Source organism: Pipistrellus kuhlii, unplaced genomic scaffold (assembly GCF_014108245.1).
Source record: "Pipistrellus kuhlii isolate mPipKuh1 unplaced genomic scaffold, mPipKuh1.p scaffold_m20_p_32, whole genome shotgun sequence".
In the NCBI taxonomy this organism is placed as follows: Eukaryota; Metazoa; Chordata; class Mammalia; order Chiroptera; family Vespertilionidae; genus Pipistrellus; species Pipistrellus kuhlii.
In genome coordinates this window covers 3949000-3965920 of record NW_023425532.1, presented here as the reverse complement: position 1 = coordinate 3965920, position 16921 = coordinate 3949000, and the positions used below count along the sequence as shown (strand labels likewise).

The 16921-nt window shown below is 39.4% G+C and overlaps 1 long non-coding RNA gene across 1 annotated transcript; it reads left to right on the top strand.

Annotated features, from left to right (window-relative positions):
- Nucleotides 1-6277: 6277 nt before the first annotated feature.
- Nucleotides 6278-16668, top strand: LOC118731726. The gene is made up of 3 exons (XR_004991945.1): nt 6278-6409; nt 6481-6486; nt 16634-16668. It is a non-coding gene; the product is annotated as an uncharacterized LOC118731726 (long non-coding RNA).
- Nucleotides 16669-16921: the final 253 nt, after the last annotated feature.

Here is a 16921-nt window from a genome sequence, read left to right as displayed (position 1 = left end):
GTGTGTTTATTTATAATTTAAAATGTTTTATTCTTTGATTAAAGCAGGGGCTTATTTTATTAGAAAGCATTTTAATGGAAATATGGGTCAGGATAGGCTAAATACTGATTCAGTAATACGTTTTATGAGCATCTTACAAGATAAGTTTATTTGTTATTCCTACTGTTTGTCCAATACCCATTTAGGTGGCATTATGGAGATTTCATCTCATTACTTGCTTACACCATCAACAAGAAATGTAGTGAACCACATACTGTTTTCTGTGTGTTGCTGTTGTTGCTTTTTTTTTTTTTTTTTTTTTTTTTTTTTTTTTTTTTGCAGGCAGGGGAAGGGGGAGTACCAAATTACTTTATTTGAAGGAATGGTACCCACAAAAGGATATAAGTGGATGGTTTGGTACAACTTATAGAAAAAGGAAAGGTAACTGCAATAGGCATGTACTGCTTTGATGACAAGAGAAGCCAACCCCGTGGCTATGGGAAGCCAGCCTAAGGTTTAGCTAAACCTTCCTTCAGAAACTAGACCATGATGATTGGGAGAACGGCTGAATGCAATGGCATGTGTGTTACATATACTAGTTCTCAAAGCTTCCCCACAGGAAAGTCACTCTAACACTCTACTTTTGCCGATTTCAAAAGGGGGAAGTATAATGCTACCACGTGCCCAGAACAGGCTATTTGTCAACAGTCCTAAGGACTAGCTCACATTCTCATTTTGAAAGTCCTTTCAGTGACTTTTTTATGTGTAAAAGCATTGTATTAGTAATAAGAGAAAATCAAATTAAAACCACAGAAAGATAACACCATACGTCCACCAGATAAGCAAGAGATGTGTAATAATGAGAAGCCTCTTGCACGTTCGGGGGCGGGAAGAGGTATAAATTGGTATAACTGCTTTGAAAATAGTGTGGCATTATCCACCACAGTTGAAGATGTACACAGCCTATAACTCAGTACTTTTACTATTACATATGTCCTAGAGAAACTCATGTATGTGTACATGAGGATATATGTACCAGAATGTTTACAGCAAGACTGGAAACAAGCCAAAAGTTCTTCTACAAATAATGAATAAATAGGGATGTAAATACAAAAGAAGACCATATATCAATAAAAACAGATGAAGTTCTTTTCAGCACAGATGATTCTCAGTTAGGGTGGAATGAAAGACTGCATGCAATAGTAATTGCATTCATGTAAGATTTAAAATAGGTAAAACCATACTAGATTGTTTATGGAGACCTACCAAAATGGTTCAACTATCAAGTAAAGCCAGAAAAGGATTATTATAAGAGTCAGAGCAGTTATTTCTTCTAGGGTAGAGAAAGAGAGATATGATTGATGAAGTGTATCTGGAGAGATTCCAGACTACTGGCGTCATTGACCTTTTTGATCTACGAGACATTTATAACATAATATGGTTCACTTTATTAGTATTTGTGAACCTGTACATATGTATTTAAATTTTTTTCTGAGTAGAGATTATGCACAACAAAAATTTTAAAATTATTTGTATAATTGGTGTTCCCCCAAATTTCCGGTCTTTGCATTACTCTTCCATTTAATATCCAAATGAAAATAAGGAGTCTCCATCATGGGTGAATGTGGGAGTCTTGTCCCCATTATCATGAATTGTTTTAAGGCTATTGGTTATTTTACCTGGTGTCTCATCCTGCCCCATGTTCTGAGGCCATTTGGTTATAACACCATCATTGAAAGAGTGTTATGTGGGGTGGTAGCCCAGGTCTCAGGGACTTTTCAATAAGGATGGTCAGTAATCATTGACAATGAATAGACTGAGTCATTTACCAAGTGAGTAGGATATCAGTAGCCCAAATGGTCTTGATGCTTGTAGAAGAGCAAAGAGCATTAAGAGAAAGGCAGAGGTCACATGAGATAGAAATTGGGCTTTTGCTTCTGAAAGGTCTATAACCGAGCATTTGGAATTCAAATGGGGATGGGAAGGAATAACCATCTCTGCTGTTTTATCCATGGGACAATTGTGAAACACAGGCATCCAGAACTCTCTTCCTTTCAAAGGCAGACCCTTTGAGCATGCATGTAATCACATCAATGCCCACTGTCCTCTTCCACTGATTTCTAGGCCTCCCCTGTTTCTTTTGAACAATAGAGAGAAAGTCCTGCTGCTCTTATAAGCCATGTCCAACAATTCTGGACTGTGTGGCTGCCAAAGCTGGCATCAGTTGAGTCAGGATCAGGGTGCCATGCAGTCAGTAGTAAGTGCGTGTGGGAGGAGAATCCACTGAATACATATCTCATCCTGATTAAAACAAATGAGCACTCTGTCTCTCTAACGGTTGTCAAAAGGCATTTACAGTTTCCCTAGCCCGTTTCCCACGTCTACTTGGCTCGGAGAATGCCAGGATCAATGGTCCAATTTTAGTTCCACTTTCTTCTTCTATCATGCCCCGCATTCAGCTCTTCGGAAGTGAGTTAATAACGTAAAATCTGGCTGAATTAAATTCACTTCGCTATGCTGCCAATTCTCTTCCCTTCATGCATTTTTAAAGAGATCTCAAACCAGTGATGGATTTCTAATGCTCCAGGAAAAGAAAGCAAGGGAGAGACAGTAAACCTGAATGGGATGAATTGTTTATTCTAATTACCCTGTTGAATATCTCACTTGGTCCCCAGAAGGAAGAGGAAATATCAACCTCTATCGGCTTCACAAGTGGTAATATGAGTGGTGGGGGGGAAAAGAGGTAGAAACTGCCTCTTCAGTGAAAGAAGCGACACAGTGCAGCTTCGCATGGAAAGCTGCGAACAGTAAAATGTGAGGTGGGAGAGGGGTTCGTTTCTATAGCAACTCAGCATATTCTCGCTAAGAGAATGAGTTTTTTAAGCTTACAGTTAGAAACAAATTAGCAGCCAGACTTCAGCCTGTGCCTGTGTTTGACACTGTAAGTACGTGAGCTACCTGTGAATGTGGTCTACTGTTGTCTCTGGTTTTCCAAAAAGTCTAGTGGCTTATTGAATTAACTGATGGAATTGGTGTGTGGAATCTTAATGTTCAGAGAGAAAAAAAAAAAAAAGAGCAAAGGACAGAGTTTCTGTGGGATGTCTAAAAACAAAAGGGTAAAATTTCAATGAGCAAGGACCTCTTCGTGAGGGAATATTCCTAGAAATTAAATACCCAGGTGTATCCATTACCTGGGCGACTCTGTTGTCATTCAGTTGTTAAAATAATCTGCTTTCAAAGCCAGGTGTTAGAGAAAGAGGTTGTTCATGGCTCTTTGGTTTTGAACTTCTAGGCACCAGATTTCCCTTGTATGGCAGGCAAATACCATGTGGGATCTGGACTGTGTTTTCTTTCTTACCTCCCTACCTGCAGTATCTGTTCCCATCCAACTGTTCTGGTCACCCTAACCATACAGTGGTTGTAATGGAATCATTTGGTTATTGGCATAGTCAGTACTCTAGTTTATACTTCCCCTACACATCAGATAACTGAACGATTTTGGAAGAATGATTCCATGTTCCCATGTGGTGTGTTTATTCCATGGAACCAGGGCCTCTCCTGCTGCTACACATGTTGGGAATCACCACACAGTTCCTGAGACTTTATTTGTGCTATGTGGACAGAAGCTGCCACGGCTCAGGAAACCATGCTCCTGGCCATTCCATGTTTAGCAGGACTGCCCGGGAACTGGGCCCATGTCAGCTGGTTCAGTCTTTCATCAGTCAGAAATCCAGCATTCCGTGGAGCTTTCAGAGTGCAGGTGTTTCTAATAAAATGGGAAAGTTTTTTATATTATTATTAATGCTGCCGCACACTCTGTGCTGTCATCTCTGGATCCTTTTGCTGACTCAAAAAAGGGGTAAAATCTACCATGCTGTGCTTTCACCCAAATCACAAGCACCTCTGGAAATAACAGTGTATTTCAGCCAGTGACAGAAGGAAGATTTGAAATTGGAGATGCGAGATTTAATAGGGGTTTTTTTTATGACTCTGACTTTTTCTCTGTTTTTTGTTATCCACTAACCATCTGCTACCTTACTCCTGAGAGTGAGATCCTGGAAGTGTTTACAGAGATTCTAAATACATTCTTGATGATTAGAACAGCCAGTTTCCTTTACTAGTCTCACAGCAAAGCTCGATGGGACTAAATGGGGTAGTTACACTAGGACAATGCATAGATTGGGAAAATACAGTTAGGCATCACAGAAGCTCCTGACAAGCAATTTGGAACTTTGACCAAACCATATCCCAATGTTTCCTTTTATGACTGGGTTATTGAGGTCAGTTAAACTGGCGAAGTCCCTCATCCTGTCATCCAAGCCACCACCCAAAAAGTAAACTCTTCCAGTAACCTGGAATTTCAGTCCATGTCCACTTATTCCAAAGGGGTCCCCTTCCATGACTCTCTACTCTGCTGCTGCCTTCCTTACACCAAGTTCTTCTCTCCCAGCATGGAGCTCCGGTTTTATTGTGGTAAAGCTCCATTCTATTCTCAGTCTTATCCCAGAATTTCTTACTCCTTCCTCGCTGTAAATGAAAAATGGTTCTCCCTTAAGAACTATCCTGCAGCCTTCCTGAATGGTGGTGGCTGCTCTTTTATATCCCTTGTTCCAGTTATCTCTTGCAATATAAATTATCCCAAGACTTAAGACCTTAACATATTTTGTTTTTCTCAAGATAAATTGTGTATCTGGAGTTCAGAAGAACTTCAGTTAGACTCTTTTTTTTTTTTTTTTTTTTTTTTTTTTTTTTTTTTTTTTACTGATCTACATAGCATCAGCTGGGGAAGGTAGGTCTGGGGATTCACTTCTAAGATATAATAAATGAATTTGGCAAAACAGCAGGATATAAAATTAATATCCAGAAAGCAGTAGTACTCTTATACACAAATAATGAACTATGAGAAAGAGAAACTAAGAGAACAATCCCATTTACTTTTGCAACAACAACAAAAAAATAAGGAACCTAAGAATAAATTTAATCAAGGAGGTAAAAGACCTGTACTCAAAATAAAAAACAAAAAATTACAGGACTTTAAAGAAACAGAGCAAGACACAGTAAGAAGAATATATACTGTGTTCACAGATTGGAAGAATTAGCATCATGAACATGTCCATACTATCCAAAGCAGTCAATAGTTTCCACACAATTCCTATTAAAATACCAATGGCATGTTTCACAGACCCATGAAAAAAAAGAATAGGGAAGGTTGAATGCAGTGGGAAGTAGACAATGTCTAATGCTTAGTTGGCTCTATATTCCAAACTCCATTATTAGATCTCCATTATCAGTCTGGGAATTACCTTCTCAGTTCTGAACAGTTTTTATTTGTATATTGAACCATGGCATTTATTCCTTGATATCTGTATTTAGTTCTTCAAACCATATTTATCTCTTTATCTTTACCTTTGCATTCTGATGGAATTTCTAAAGATTTCCATTTACACTATAAATTTAATATTCTGCTGAGTTAATTTTGCTAGTTATTTTTGCCAAAGTCCCATTACTACATTGTTATTGCCTTGTCATCTTAATAAACAACAGGTGGTTTCTCTATATCTGATCAACTTTGATTTTCTTATCACAGTTCTGTTCTAGATTAGCAGTATCATCTAGAATTTCATGAATTTTTTAAATTGGAGCAGAAATTTTCTAAATTTTTTCTTTCAATTTCTGCTGTAATTATATTTAAGTGTTGATTTCAAAGAGGAAGGGAGAAGGAGAAAGAGATAGAAGCATCAATTATGAGAGAGAACCATTGATTGGCTGCTTCCCACTGGGGATCAAGCCCAAACCTGGGCATGTGCCCTGACAGGAAATTGAACGGTGACCTCCTGGTTCATAGGTCAATGCTCAAACCCTGAGCCATTCTAGCTGGGAAGGCCCAGAATTATCAATTGCTTCATTTCCTTTTATACAAAACTAGTGACCTGGTGCATAGATTTGTGCACATTGAAAGGAAATTAATTAGAAGGTGGCCAGCGGGGTGAGACTGGGCAAGATGGGCCGGACACGCCCTGGAGCCAACCTCCCATGGTCCCTGCCTGGTGTCTTTGGAATGAGCAGGGTCCATCCAGCAGGTGGGATCCCTCAGCCTGGCCTGTGGGAATTGGGCTGAAACCAGCCCTCTGACACCCTCTAAGGAGTGCCAGAATCCAAAAGGGCACTCTGCAAAATTGCTGTCTGCAGGATGTGAGACACAAATGCAAGTGTGCAGTAAACCAGATTTGGGGCCAACAGTGCCCCAGTAGCAACATAACCCACAGCCAAAGGTAGAATCCTGCGGCCCTGCAGGAATCGGATTCCCTCCTCTCTGGTTTCAGGGTGCATCACCTGAGAACTGCCACTGCCAAGTAACTGCAGCTTGGCAGTTCTTGTATGAGCCTCTGTGCCCTGGTGGTCAGTGCACGTCATAGCAACCGGTCAGATAGTCAAACATTTAGCCTTTTATATATATACTAGAGACCCAGTGCATGAAATTCATGCACAAGGCTGGGGGAGGGGGGAGTCCTTCAGCCCAGGCTGCACCCTCTCCAATCTGGGTCCCTTCTTGCAATCCAGGACCAACTGCCCCCCTGCCAGCCTGATCACCCCCAACTGCCCCTTGCCACCCCCAATTGCCCCCTGCCACCCCCAACTTCCCCCCTGCCAGCATGCTCATCTCCAACTACCCCCCCACCAGTTTGACCACCCCCAAATGCCCCCCTGCTGGCCTGTTTGCCCCCAACTAACCCCCATACCAGCCTGATCACCCCCAACTGTCCCCCACTGCCAGCCTGCTTGCCCCCAACTGCCTTCCCCGCCAGCCTGCTTACCCTTAACTGCCCTCCTCTCCTGGTATGATCACCCCTAATCACCTCTGCCTCAGCCCTGCCACCATGGCTTTGTCTGGAAGAACGTCAGGAAAGTCTCCTGGTCTAATTAGCATATTACCCTTTTATTAGTATAGATAGATAAGGAGCAATCTATATTGGTCCCATATTTGTAGCAGGTAGGGGTTTGATCACTCTCATTCACTTTGACCATCCACTTGGAAATTGAGAGAATTCCCTTCTCAGCTATAAAGCCAGATGTTAGTTTGATCTGCGTAAGCCAAATTCATTGCTCTATAAGCATTCATTTCTCATAGATCTGGTGAACTGAAGTGGAAACTTTTCATCTTCAACTGTCTCATTCTTTGAATATTTAGAATGCATGAGTGATGACAACGTTAATGAGGAGGAGGAGGGACAGGAAGGAGGAGGAGGAGAAAGGAGAGGAAATAATCTTAGCTACTCTAACAAGCACTTTCCTGAGATCTTTACATTATTTGCCTCATTTAATCCTCTTAAGGGCTCTATGAGAGAGCTACTTCTCTTATCACATATTACTTATAAGAAAACTAAGGTTTTGCTAAATTAACTCAAAATCTTGCAACATGTAGTAAGAAGAGGTGGAACCTCACCCTTTGTCTGTCTGATTTCAGTCTATATTCTTGACCATAAAGCAATGCTATATTTTATAGAAGCTCTTTCTTGACTAGGTAAGATCCTGCCAATCTACCCCTGTTCTCTGTCCTCGCATAGCATGCTTTGCCCTAGAGGGCATTCAGGATGCTTTTGTCCATTATGCACCCTCCCCATTGCTTTCAACTTCTCATCATGCTGCACATGGAGCTCTGAAAGGAGGCTGAAGAAGGAGTTGGGAGGATGGTACCTCCTTACAAAGATAATCCTGGTGTAATGAAGGATATGAGAATGGCTTTTGTCCTGCTGTAGCTTTGTGCTTTGAGTGAGAAGCAAAGAGTGGTGGTGGCCCTAACCTCTTTCTACCCACTTCCAAGCTGATCTATTCTTTTTAAGTTTGAGCATGTCTTAGCTCATGATTGTGTTCCTTAATCCACACACATTGGCGAGGTGACAGGTGAATAAATTTTCCTGCTTCTACACTAGGTTGCATTTCCCCCCCTTGATTTATTATGTTATCTTACTGTTGCAATTAGTTTATCGTGCTACTACAATGCTTCCCTTTTGGACAACTTATTGTACATTTTTAAAGGGAATCTGAAAAGAGTTTAATCAAATGCGTTAGCTAGCTATTATTTTTATGCTAAATCTTCACTCCTCAATGTTTCTTTATAAGTAATATCTTAGAATAAAACATCAAGAATTGCTATTTTCATATTATAATGTATTAATATTAATTCCAATGAACAAATACTTATGAAGTACTAGGAATGTGCAAAGTGCAGTGCTCTGCAATTTGAGGATAAAGATAAAGAGAAATCATAATTCCTATCTTTGAGTGCCTCTGGTGAGGGGCAGGTATATCTATAATTCGCTGTGTTTTTTAATATCCTGTACAACTCTACCCTTACTGTAACAAAGTGTTAAAGGACTCCAGAAGGGGGAGGTATTTTCTGTGAGGGTCACTGAAAAAGTATTTCCAATGAATATTAGGTCTGATTTCCCTAGAAGTAGAAAGTTGTATTTGAAGACAAGATTTATTTGGGAGGGGATCTGAGGAAGCCAAGCAGGGCATTAAGTAGATCACTGTTATAGGTCATTGGAATTAGTCCCACTGGGGCCTCAGAAAGATGGTGGAGAACACATCCCAGTGTCGTTCTACTTGAGCAGAAAGGAAGATGATGTATTTATTTACCAAATCATGTGAATCATTGTTTGAGGGCTCTGCCCAGGGGTGTCAATTCCCAAATACTCCTGTGCCGTCTGACATGAAGACTGAGTGTATTTCTCTGCAACCAGTGAAAGGTCTCAGACAAAGAGTTATAAACCTGAGTGGTTCACGAAGACAGGATTTGGCTGAGACACACATAGCAACTGCTCCTGTGGAGGAAGTGGCATTTAAATTGAACCTTAGATGATGAGAAGATTTTTCACCATCATGATATGGGTGTAAGCATCGCAGCATGCGAGAGTAGGAAGGGCTACAGCAGCATTTTTTGTGGCCTATGGCAGATATAATAAAGAACTAAAGTTTGAAAATGACTCACATTTTTAAAATTAGAGAAAATTCAAGGTTATCTCTATAAATATTCATGCTCACTCCGTTGCTTTGAGTGGGAGAGAACTTAGCTTCCAAGAGTTTGTTCGGAGGGAATCGTGCCTCACCAGCAGCCTGCTTTCTCTAGTTAATATTTGGGTTGCTTTGACTTGTTACACTTTTTAAGTCCTCTGAAGAATTTTAAGATTTTGTCAAAATTTGGGCATGGTTATGTGAACTGTGTTGTTGTACATGGGATGTCATTCCTTACATGTGTCACACTGGGGAACGTATTAAGAACTGTTGATGAAAGTTTTGAAAACTTGACAGATGAGTTCAAGGGAAAAAAACAAACAAACAAACAAAAAACAGTGATTGGAGCATATGTTGTAGTGTGTGGGGATAGGGGCTGAGGGTAGATAAGGAAGGGATATATATATATATATATATATATATATATATATATATATATATTTTAACTTAATATTGGACAAGTGTTCCTAAGCCTTAGAGCCAACATCTCTAAAATAATGAAGTGTTTTACATCATAGGAGTGATAACAGGTCATGTGATTTTCCCTTTTACTTGTATGTTAGAATGAGGAGAAATATCAAATCATATTATCTACTTCACAAGAGTAATTGCATCCCACCAATGAAATCCACGAGGTTTCATTTTAATATTAGAAAATACTGAAATTTTTGACAAGGTATGTTATTAATAGATTGAGAGCCTGCATCAAACTTTGCACCTGTTGGAAAATGCTCCATTCTGAACATATAGCTCTCATATTTTATAATACATGCTTGTGAGTCCTTGAAGATTTGCAGAACTGAGTCATAGCAATGCCATATCCCTGCAGATTTTAGCCCGAATTTTCCATGGGGCACAGGGCTGTCAACTGTGAGCAGGTGACATCTTCATCTCTAGTTTGCACAACTTGGAACAGAGTATTCCATGTCATGTGAGTACATAGAGTACTTGTGTAAGAGCTATGCTTGGTTACACAGATTGTCACAGAAGTGGAAATTACATTCTTCTGATGGAAGTTAATAAAGCAGTGACCACACAAAAATTCTGTTTAGAGAAATACAAAAATTCTGTTTAGAGAAATACGAAAAGATGTGTGAGTCTTGTTTAAACTACAATATCAAAGATGAGGGATAGTACTTACAAGCCCAGGATTTGTCTCTTCTACTTTCATAGTTCAGCTTCTTCCAGGATGATAACTTTTATATCATTTCTGCTCAGGTAGTCCAGCTCACAGTGTGGCCTCCTTATTCCACTCCTCCCTGGTGGCTCCATGGCTGCTGGTTCAATATCTGGCCACCTTAGTTCGATTCCCTCAGGACTACTTCTTCTATACAAAAGTCAGAAGCTAGTTTGCAATGGGGCCAGCCACACTTTCATTTGACACACTGTGCTTCTCTTATATCTACACATAAGTCAAGAGGGGTGGGATAAACTTTACTGAAGGACTGGAAGGAGGGCAATTTAAATGGGGATAGCTTAAAACTTAGTGCTATTACCATGATATTTTCCACAAATTTGTTAAGACATCCTGATCAGTTGAACTTCTAATATGGAAGTTACCAATTCCATCCCTTTTTCTAACCTGTTTCCCCCCATTCATGCTCTCAAAAGGATAAAGGGAAGCATTTTCTTATTTTTCTGTAATTGTTAAGTTCTATCTTTTTTGACTGAACTATTATTTTCCATTAATATTCAAAGAGTATTGAAATTCTCTTTTATTCTTCATTTCCTCCTCCCAATTACTCATCATTGGCACTGTTAGGAATCTATATATATAAAAGCCTAAGTGACTGTTACAACTGGTCGGTTGAATGACTGGTCAACTGGTCACTATGATGCGCACTGACCATCAGGGGGAAGACACTCAATATAGGAGCTGCCCCCTGATGGTCAGTGCGTTCCCACAATTAGCAAACCTTCCGCTGGTCCCTCCCCCACAGCCTGCCAGCCTCAATCAGCCCCTATAGGGACTGGGTGAGATGGCCCTGATCACCTCGATCTCTGGCCAGACCAAGGGACCCCATCCATGTACAAATTTGTGCACCAGGCCTCTAGTAGTAAATATGCTCCTTTTTGCACTTTTTGCCTTTTTACCAGCTATTTTCTTAGCTACCAACATAGAAACTTGAGATTACTACTTATTAGCCAATGATCCTCATTTTTACCACCAATCCTCCTGCTCTTGAGGAGGACAGAAGAGGGAGGACAGATTATTTGTTAAATATTTAATAGGATAACTTAAGGGTCTACTGGACTGGTTTGGAGAAATATTATTGCTTTTCTGAACTTTAAATAATCAATAGATTCCACTGTGGAAACTGATCATAGATTCCTGCACTCCCTAAACTATTTTTCTTACCTCCTGGTATAGACTTTACTATGGCCCTTTATCTCACTAGTTTAAGCTTATCTATTCATTTGCCAGAGATGATAGCCCATTGATTTCAGTTCCTCTAGAGCCCAGTATTGAGAAAGGCACATAATAGGTAATAAATTCTTTTTTTATTAGATTTGTATCCAAAATACCATCACAACACTCTGAAAAAGTTCCATTTAACAAATTGTAGAATGATTATATTCCTATTTTGAAAAGCTTTCAGAAACTTATTTCAATATTCACTACTGGGAAGAAAGGGGACAGAAAGGAAAGGATCTACTGCTCTGAAGTGTCTATTCTATATCAGGGACCAAGCAAAATACACCTTGCCCAGATAAGAACTGTTAAATATCCATTTTACCAATGTGGAAGTAGCAGCACATAAAGTTAAAAATTTTCAGGTCATAAGACAGAACTGAGATACAAACCTGATATTGTCTCTCTTCAAGGCTCAAGACCTCTCCAACTTATGTCCTCTTAATCATTCCTTAGTAGATACAGAAAATAGTCTGTGCCATATCACATTGAAAAATTAATTTCTAAATATTTTATTTTGCTCAAATCTTCTCAGTCATCCCCCTTTATGTAACATTAGGGTCCATACTACTTAGCCTGAATAGCAAGGCAGTACAGCCCAGTAGTAAACAACTTCTGTGGGTTTGTGTGTGTCTATACCATTAGGAACTCTGTAATTTATTACTAAACCTCTAAATTATTCTTAATCTGAAATTATTCTAAATTACTTAACCTGAAATTATTCTCTAAAATGGGCATAGTAGTGTCATTGTCAGTTGGGACCACTATAAAAAATATCATAAACTGGTTGGTTGATGTACAATAGAAATTGATTTCATTTCTCACAGTCCTAGAGGCTGGAAGTACAAGAGCAAGGTGCCAGAATGCTCTTGTTCTGGTCAAGGCCCTTTTCTTGTTTACAGACTTCCAATACTAGGTAGCTCCCCGGCCTCTTCTTATAAGGGCACTAATGTACATTCATGCATTCTTCACCCTCATGTTCTAATTACCTCTTAAAGGACCTCTTAAAGGCCTTGCCTTTAAACATCATCACATTGGCATTAGGGTTTGACACATAAATTTGGGGAGGGTACAAACATTCAGTTCATTGTAAATAGTATCTACCTCACACACAGAGTTTATTTTGGAGAATAAATAATATCCTAATATATAACCCCCTCATGCACAAATTTTGTGCACTGGGTCACTAGTAATACATATAAAGAGATTAGCACAGTACACAGTAAGGACTTGATAAATGTAAGCCAGTACTACTATGTGTTGCTTTTGATATTTTTAAGGTTGTTAAAATTAAAGTATAATAGACATTATATTATTTTCAGGCATAAAACCTAATGATTCAATATTGTATACATTATGAAATGATCATCTTAGTAAGTCTAGTTAACATTCATGACTGCACATAGTTACAAATTTTTGTTCTTGTTGCTGTTTGTTAATACCAGATCCTCAAACCTCAGAGGGAAGGTAGGGGAGGGTAGGGGTAAGGGGGAGAGATCAACCAAAGGACTTGTATGCATGCATATTAGCCTGACCAATGGACACAAACAATAGGGGGTGAGGACATAAGTTGGGGGATGGGGAGCAATGGGGACATAAGGACACATATGTAATACCTTAATCAATAATTTTACAATGCCCTTTAATTATAACTTTTGTTTTTTCCTCAAAAAGTTCTCCAAAGTACTAACTTGCCTTTAGCCAGGCTGGTCTCCCATGCTTTGCCAAATTCTATGATTATCCATGCCTTTATTCTTTTGAACTAGCATCTCTTTCTTTCCATCTGCTCATGCAATTCTGATCAATTTTCTCACTTTCTCAAGCAAAGTTGGTCACTCCAAATAGCTATCCTATGGATGTAAGTCAGCTTCTTTCCCAGGCTACCTTGTGCCAGATTGTTCAATGTGTAAAGTGGCTATGGCAGCAAGAATGGGATTTCGGCATGAGCTCAACAACATTGACTTTGCCTTATGGCTGGTCTTGCTGGCATCACTATTGATTGGCTTGTCTGCCAACACCAGAAACATTAGTGAGCCCTGATAAGACAGGTGGAGGAGGGCAGGCAGAGGAGTGTAGGAGATTGATTACATTTAATTTTTTCCATCATGAAGAGAGCAGCAATCTGTCTTTACTGGAATATATATGTATACCGAATACAGATTGGAGCTCCCACCCTAAACACAATAAGCAATATTGCCATTCATAGATTTAAAGGATAAATTGTTCACTATCACATTATTTCATATAACATTGCTAAAGAAGTGTGGGTTGGCCTCATGGCCATGAAATTCACTGCTTCAACAATATGCTCCACTACTGAAAAGACAATTGGCCCCATAGAGTTTTGAAAATGCTTACTGAGCCCAGCTGGCATGGCTCAGTGGTTGAGCACCAGCCTATGAACCAGGAGGTCACAGTTTGATTCCTGGTCAGGGCACATGCCCGAGTTGTGGACTTTACCCCTAGTAGGGAGTGTGCAGGAGGCAACCAATCAATGATTCTCTCTCATCATTGATGTTTCTCCTCTTTCCTTCTCCCTTTCTGTCTGAAGTCAATAAAAAGAAATATTATAAAAATAAAATGCTTATTGAAGATATTGCCTTAGTGCCTGTTAGAGGTTATACCCATGAGGTTGGGAACTGTGCTCAAAATGTGACATATACTTTAAATCAATGAGCAATATTGGCACTGTTTCCTCATAGCCAAAATACCCAGGTCTTGAAACTAAGAGGTAAAGTTGAGAGTGGTCTCAGGCACTATTACACCTAATGATCCATTCATTAAATTTTGCTAAAAATCTCTGAAGCTTTTGGCTTTGTTGACTCAAAGGTATTGATTCCCAAGGGGCAGGGAGGATATTTCTGCCAGAGGACACAGCTATTTTTCTATTGAATGGAAAGCTGAGCCTGCTACTTGATATGGTTAGGTTCCTCAGGCCACTAACCTTACTACAGGCAAAGAAGGGGCTACTGTAAAGGGGTTTTTAATTCTGATTAATAAGAGGAAACTAGGATACTGTATATACTGGGGGCAGAGAGGACTATGACTGGAACTTGGGGGATTCCATGGACCTCCATTTCCAATTATAAAAGTTAATCAAAGAGTACCCAATTAATGCTCAGATTCCTTACAATGAAGGCTTGAGTTATCCAACCAGCTAAATAAATTTAATCAGCTGTGGCGAAGGCTAAAGCTAGAGAGAACATGGACTAAGTAGTAGAAAATGGAATTTCAATTTTTACTATAGCTTAGAGTCCAAGAACAGAAATAAGAACTATGGCATATTTTGTTTCAGTGTGTGTATTTTGTTTCTTGCTTGAAAAACATGTGTATTAATCATTTTCTCCACTTCCTCTAATATTTTTAAATAGAAATGTTGGTAATAGTTCACTTTTTGTTAGTCTTAAGCTATTAAATGCCTCAGTGAGCTTTTTACTTACCTGGAAAATACATTAACATTGCCAGAAAGGGATAAAATGACTAATAGGTCCTTGTGTTTCTCCCTTTTGGGGAGATAATGAATATGCCTTAATTTATGCAAGAAAATTGCAGAGATGATGTCATAGAAAAGGTGGATTAGAGGGTTCCAAGAATTGGTCCTTCCATTGAAACAGCCGCTAAGTGGTAGAGACTGACAATCAATTTTATTGGATCTCAGAGTTCAAAATCTTACTATAACCGAGGAAGTGCTTAGTGAAGTTAGTCACTCCTAAATTTTGGAAAGAAAATATTGTGGCTTTTTTCTTCTTTTTTTTTCATCCTTCATTCCCCAGTAGAGTAGTGGCTATGGGGACAGTGACCCATAACCTTGATGTGCTTTGCTGGTGCTGGTCTACAGGGAGAACAATAAAGATCTTGTTCTGAAAAAAAATGTTGTTGGGTATTTTAATTGGTCCAATGCTTTCCCAAGGACTGGCACAAAGATGGACCTTTGTTTGCCTTCATTCCTTGGTATTCACTAACGATGCTAGAGCATCTTTCTAGGTAAACTCTGTTGAAAACATCTAAAGACACATGGCACATATCTGCCTGACACAATAGGGACAGAAGATGGGGCAAGCAGAAGACAAATCCAAAACATTGGGAAGGAGCAGAGTGAGAAAGAAAATTCTTGGGGAATTATATGCTCTGAAAGACTACTACAAATACCAGGGGATTCTGAGTGTAACACACAGAGTAAGATGTATGTTCACAAAAGACCTAAGACAATTAGGCTTTTATCTCTGACTAATCACTGGGCTCTGCAAAAGCAGAAGGTGAAGGCTATGGCAGAGTAATCGGTGACCTGAATTAGTGTTAAAGTTGTTCCCCAGCACGGAGCCAATCTGCAAAGTGTGTGTGTGTGTGTGTGTGTGTGTGTGTGTGTGTGTGTGTGTGGTTTTTCTTTGTGGCTCCAAATGTTTCAGGAAGTCTCTGGCAGATAATTAGCTGACTATTGAGATAACAACACAGAGATTTCCATGACCACATACAACAAAGAATAGTCTTCGCAAGAAATAGTTTGGAAAGGTCATTAAACAAACATGACGGAAGCCTTCAGCAGTAAGTAACAGCAAACTCTGGGAAGAGGGAGAATTGCATCATTAGAGTTACCATTTTATATTCAACAGAAAACTACAAGGCATACAAAGAAACAGGAAGCATGGCCCATTCACAGGAAGAGATGACACTGACAGACCCTGTCTCTGAGGAAGCACATATTTTGGACTTCATTAATGAACACTTTAAATCTATTGTTTTAAATTTGTTCAAAGAGCTAAAGGAAACAGTAGACAAGAACTGAAGGTAACAGGAGAATGATGTATCAATAAAGAAATAAATTATAAAAAAAAGAACTAAGTAGAAGTTCTGGAGGTGAGAAGTATAAGAACTGAAATGAAAAAAAATTCATTAAGTGAATTCACAAACTAAATGCAGTATGCATCCTAATACAAATGCTCATATGCATTCCTCAAAATGGTATTATTTTGTCAAAGGGTATACGCATTTGAAATATTCATAAATATTGTAAGACTAGAGGCCTAGTGCATGTAATTCAGGCATGAGTAGCGTTCCTAGGCCTGCAAGGAAATCGGAGCTGATCAGGGCCTTCCAGCTGCTGGCTGGGGCCTTCTTTCCCCTGGCTACAGGCTGCTGGCTGGGGCCTTCAATCATTCTGCACTGCCCCCTGGTGGTCAGCACACATCATAGTGAGCTGTCAAACCCTTGGTAGGTTGAATTCCTGAGGGGACAATTTGCATATTAGCCTTTTATTTTATAGGATTATCTGCCACTTCCTATTTGCATTGAACTTTCTCATTTCCCTTAAACAGTCCTTATTTTATTTACATGTAATGAGATTTGCCCAACCAGCATTAATATATACTTGATTATGATTAATAAATTGATATGGTGTTCCTAGGAGTCGTTTGTAATTATCAAATGGCATAAGGATTTTCTGCTGTAGGGGATAGCAAGAGTATTTCTTCCTGTCCTGTAGGAGAGAGATGTTGCAGAAACTGAAGCAGAAGGGGT